The sequence below is a fragment of the Sciurus carolinensis genome, chromosome 5, assembly GCF_902686445.1.
Source record: "Sciurus carolinensis chromosome 5, mSciCar1.2, whole genome shotgun sequence".
NCBI classification, from domain to species: Eukaryota; Metazoa; Chordata; class Mammalia; order Rodentia; family Sciuridae; genus Sciurus; species Sciurus carolinensis.
Genome location: NC_062217.1, coordinates 127,473,117 through 127,478,858, shown reverse-complemented (window position 1 = coordinate 127,478,858; position 5,742 = coordinate 127,473,117).

Below are 5,742 nucleotides of genomic sequence, written 5' to 3'. Positions count from 1 at the left end.
TAGATATATCACTTTTTTGCTTTTTTGTAATAGGGATTGAACTCAGGGGCACTCAACCACTGAGCCACATGCCCAGTGCCCCCCCAACTTTTTTTATACATTGAACTTCCAACACGTTTTATTTTAAAGCCATCTACTTCTTTATTAAATTTCTCTTTATATATATATAAAACAAGGATATGCATATAAACTATATGTATATATATATACACACACACACACACACAAATATATATATATGACTTTAGGGCATATATATCATATATATATCATATATATCATATATATATCATATATATCATTGTTTCCTGCTTCTCCACCCTCTGGATTGCCTTTCTTCCTGAAGGAGAAGGTCGCTGCTCCCCTGAAGAGAGCAAGCGGGCAGATGAAGAGTGAGGTTACCGCTCACAGCTTTGATGACTGTGATCTGTAGGTCAAAGCTCTCCCCAGGCTCAGCCAACCCAAGCCACTCTGATCAGAGTGAAAAACCTGCTGTTCAGGGAGAAGTGTGCTACTGGTCTGAAGGTGGAGTTCATACATTATGAAATTTCAGGACTAGTACGCTTTACACAATGTCAAGCAAACATAGGCTCTCAGTAAAAGATTAATAATCAAAAGAGGTCATAAAAATAGACTAAAAGTTACAATGGCAAATACGACACAGAACGTGGTATATAAACACATAAAAATGGGGATGGGGGATGTAGCTCAGTGGCAGAGTGTTTGCCTGGCATTTGTGAGGGTCAGAGTTCAATTGCCAGCATCATGCAAAAAAAAAAACAAAACAAAACAATAGCAAACCAAAAAAGAAAAAAGAATAGTTGAGAGTAAAAGCATATTCAAAAGCATTTTAGCCCATTGAAAATCTTTTTTAAAAACAATAGTAAAGCTAGATCAGTAGAGATATATTTAAGATTAAAATTAAAAGAATGGTTATTTATGCTAGTAAATTAAAAATTAATTTAAAAAATTCAAAATCGGTTTAAGGAACAACAGAAAAGTTAAGCAGATATAATACAATTAATAATACTGAGAGACTCTTTGTGAGCCAATCAGAGCTTAGGGCTTTCTGTGGGGGAAATTTACATTTGAAGAATAAATTGTTTCTGTATAATGCAAATTATTTCAGAGTATAGAAAAAAAAGAATGGTTCCAGAAGACAATTACATGCTAATGACATTCACTAACATGCAACATGCAGAACTCCTACCCAGAATACAAGCAGACTAAATTTGGTAATGTATTATAAAAAAAGAACAAAACTAAATTGGATTTAACACAGCATGCAATTTTGGTTTCATTTTTAATATGTATCACTGACCTTATTAAATTAATTTTTTTAAAAAAGAAAATGCGGTTTTGATCACAGCAAAGGATGCAAAGTCTTTGAAAAAGTCATTATTTATTTATTTTCTTAAACTCTCAGAAAACTAGGAAAAATAGGAAATTTTCATAAACTGATCAAGGACACTTAACAACACTTATGGCAAGCATCTTACTTCATGGTAGAAATTTGAAATCATCTACTGTAAGAATAGGAGCAAGAGAGGAAATTTCACTATTTCTATTGAACTAGAATAGGAGCAAGAGAGGAAATTTCACTATTTCTATTGAACTAAGGTTTCCTAGAAGTCTTGCCAGTTCAGTAAAGAAGAAAAAGTGGGGATAGGTGGAGAGAGAAAAGAAAAGAACAAGAGAAGGGGAAGGAGGGAGAGGAAAAAGGGAAACAGAGATGAAGGGAGGAAGGAAAGAAGGCAGTGAGGGAGGGAGGGAAAAAGACTGATGGAGAAGGAAACAGAATACATCTTGTGTGATTTGATTTTTTATTATTAAGTTGTAAACATTCTTTACATGTTCAGGATACTGATCCCTTACCAAATATATTATTTATACTTACTTTCTCCTATTTCACAGTTTGTCCTTTCATTCTGTTGGTCATACCATACTTTTAAAATTTTTTATTTTATTTGTTCTAGTACTAGTTGCTCAGGACAGTAGAATACATTTATACATTTTGATGAATCATACATAAATGGAGTATAATCTCATTTTTCTGATTATACATATTGCAGGATCACATCAGTCATGCAGTCATACATGTACAGGAGGTAATAATGTCTGTTTCACTCTACTATCCTTCCTACCTCCATATCCCTTCCCCTCCTTTCACTCCCCTCTACCTAATGTAAAGTACCTCTATTCTTCCCTAGCTCCACACCCCTTATTGAGAATTAGTTTCCTCATATCAGAGAAAACATTTGACCTTTGGTTTTTTTTTAGTTGGCTTATTTTACTTAGCATGATACTCTCTAATTCCATCCTTTTACCAGTAAATGCCAGAATTTCATTCTTTAAAGCTGAGTAATATTCCATATATCCCATTTTCTTTATCCATTCATCTGTTGAAGGGCATCTAGGTTGGTTCCATAGTTTAGCTATTGTGATTTGAGTTGCTATAAACATTGATGTGGCTGTGTCCCTGTAGTATGTTGATTTTAAGTCCTTTAGGTATAAACGGAGAAGCGGTATAACTGGGTCAAATGGTACCATAATATTTTAAAAGGTTCAACCATGTTATATTAATAGTTAATACATCATTCCTTTCTATGGTTGAATAATATTCCATTATACAAACTACATTTTGCTTTACAATCACCATTTTTACTTATTTATACTTTTGATTAACTATTATGAATAATGCTGGTGTGAACATTCAGGTGCAAGTTTTTGCATGAACAATTATCTTCATTACCCTTGGGTAAATGCCTAGCAGTGGAATTGCTAGGTCATGTGGTAATTATGGTTAACCTTGTGATCAGTTCCCAGACCTTTTTTTACAAAGGAACTGTGTCACTTTACTTTCCCACTAGCAGTGTATGTGGATTCCAAATTTTTCATATACTCACCAACACTTGTTACTATTTTTAACTATAGCTATCCTAATGGATGTGAAGTGATATCATATCACCTTGTGCATTTACCTGACAACTAATGATGTGTGGTATCTTTTCATGTGCTGATTGGCCATTTGCTTAACTTCTTTAAATTTACATATATATATTTAATTGTTTTAAATTGAATTTTATTTGAGATGTAATCACTCTTCGTTTTAGTCAGCTTTATCACTGCTGTGACTAAAAGACCTGAGAACAATTTTAGGAGAGGAAAAGTTTACTGAGGGGCTCAAGGTTTCAGACATCTCAGTCCATAGAAGGCAGGCTACTTTCCTTGGGGCTTGCGGTGAGGCAGTACATCATGGCGGAAGAGTGTGGCAGAGGGAAGCAGCTCTTATGGATGATGAGGAAGCAGAGAGAGACTAAGCTCAGCTCACCAAATATATACTTCAGTGGTATGATCCCAGTGACCCAGTTCCTCCATCCACACCCTGCCTGCCTTCAGTTACCACTCAGTTGGTCCCTATTAGGGGAGTAATTCACTGATTAGGTGAGGTTCTCATAACCCCATCATTTCTCCTCTAAACCTTCTTGCACTGTCTCACACTTGAGCCCTTGGGGGACCCCTCACATCCAAACCATAACATTCTGTACATATTATAGATATAAATTTATTATTGAACAAATGATTTGCAAAATTTTCTTTTACACTGTGGTTGTCCTTTCACTCTCTTAATAGCATTTTATGAAAATGTTTCTATTGTTGCTTAAGTCAATTTATCTATTATTTCTTGACTTGTGCTTTGGCATCATTTCTAGGAAGAATTTGCCTAATTCACAGTCATGAAGGCTTACTTCTTATTTTCTTCTTAGAGTTTTATGGTTTTATCTTTTATGTTTGGGTCTTCAATATATTTGAGTTAGTTTTTATATATTTCTATCACTTAGTTTTCCTTTTATGTCTTGTCTTTTTTTGTGATCTCCTTCATTGCTTCTCTTTGTATTAAATGAACTTTTATTATTATAACATTGTAATTATTAAGTATTTTTCACTGAGTTTTTAATGGTTGCTCTTCAGCTTATAATACATATCAGAATCAATTACAATGAGATATAGAAATATTACTGGTATATAATTCTATTTTCTCTTCATCTTTTCTGTTATCACTTTATATATCTATATATCTATATATATATAAATGATTAAGAACAATTCAATTGTTAATTCATTGTAATTGCTACTTAACATATTGTATGTTTCTTAAAGAAGCATAGAGTTCAATAGAATAATATATATTTATAGAGTTTAAAAATGCTATCTTCATGTGAATATTTTCTAGTTTCTTCATTTGTTTGTTTTTAAGTTAATATCTATTGTCATTCCTTTATTCCAATAGAGCTTTGTTTTGGACTGTATACTTTGTGTTTTATTGCTCAGTATGTTCTATTTCTGTGTCATATGATCAAAAACACAATTATATACATATTACCTTATGCAGTCATTTAAAAATTAGTTAAGAGAAAAACCACAATAAATATGTATTTATGTGAATTACCTTTTCTGTTGCTCCATTTAAAAAAAATTGGATCTTTATGTCTACATCACTTGCCCTCTGAATGAAATAAGTCCTTAGTAAATCCTATGAGTATGTCTAAGTTTTATTTATCTGATAATGTAGTTTTTCTTTATTTTTGCAAAATAGTGTTGCTGGATGTCTGATTTTTGTTTGCCAGGTTTCTTTATTTTCATTTCTTTTCTCAGCACTCTCAGTGTGTTTATTCTTCAGTATCTGTAGATATTGGTCCCAGGACCTCCTGAAGATACCAAAATCCACAGAGGCCTAGACCCCTGTTTCAGATGGCATAGTATTTGCATAGAATCTGTGCACATTCTCCTGTATATTTTTCATCATCCCTAGACTACTTAAAATACCTAACACAATATAAATGCTATAAAAGTAGTTGTTCTACATACTGCTTAGGGAATAGGAACAAGAAACTTGTACATTTTCAATACAGTGAGAGTTTTTTAAAAGAAATATTTTTGATATACCATTGGTTGAATCTGTGAGGATTGAATCCAGGGATACGAAGAGCTAACTGATCATGATCCCATTGCCTGTGACTTTCATCATCTCTGATGAGAAGTCAGATGTTAATAGGGTTCTTTGCATGTGAAGAACTGTGTTTCTCTTGCTGCTTTCAGCATTTTGTTTTTGTCTTTCAACATTTTCAGTGAAATGTGCCTGAGAGTGAATCTTGTGTATGTTCATATGTGTCCTAATGGAGTATGTTGGAATTTCTGAGTATCTACAGTAATGATTTTCATCAAATTTGGGAAAATTTTAGTTTTTCTTTCTAAAATATTTTTCTACTCCACTCCCTTTATCCTCTCTATCATCGTAACTAGTAACTAGCTGGTACAGTTTAACTGTTGATTCCATGGCGATACTAGCCTCCTTTCAATTGCTCACAACCAAAATCTCCATCACTTTTGAGAGTGCTTTTAGTCTTTAGCTTTCCTACATCCTGTTTTGAATAAAGTTTATTTCATGAGGAGAGGCTTGGAACTCTTTGTTCTCATGATTTGCTTCTCTTCTTGAGTTCTCAGGCCCTGCCCCAGAGCTGTGATGGTGACAGTGTCATCTTCTCTTAAGTGGTATCTCTGAATCATGAGCAGAGTGCTGGTGAAAGCACCCTTAGCTTTTCTTGCCTCTGCTGGCACTGAAACTTCATCTTATGAGCATGCTAAGGCAAGGTCAACCAGGAATCACAGTATTCTTAGCATATTACACTTGAACAAGGACCTCTACTAGTAGGTGCTGAGTGAAGAAAGGGAACTTCTAAC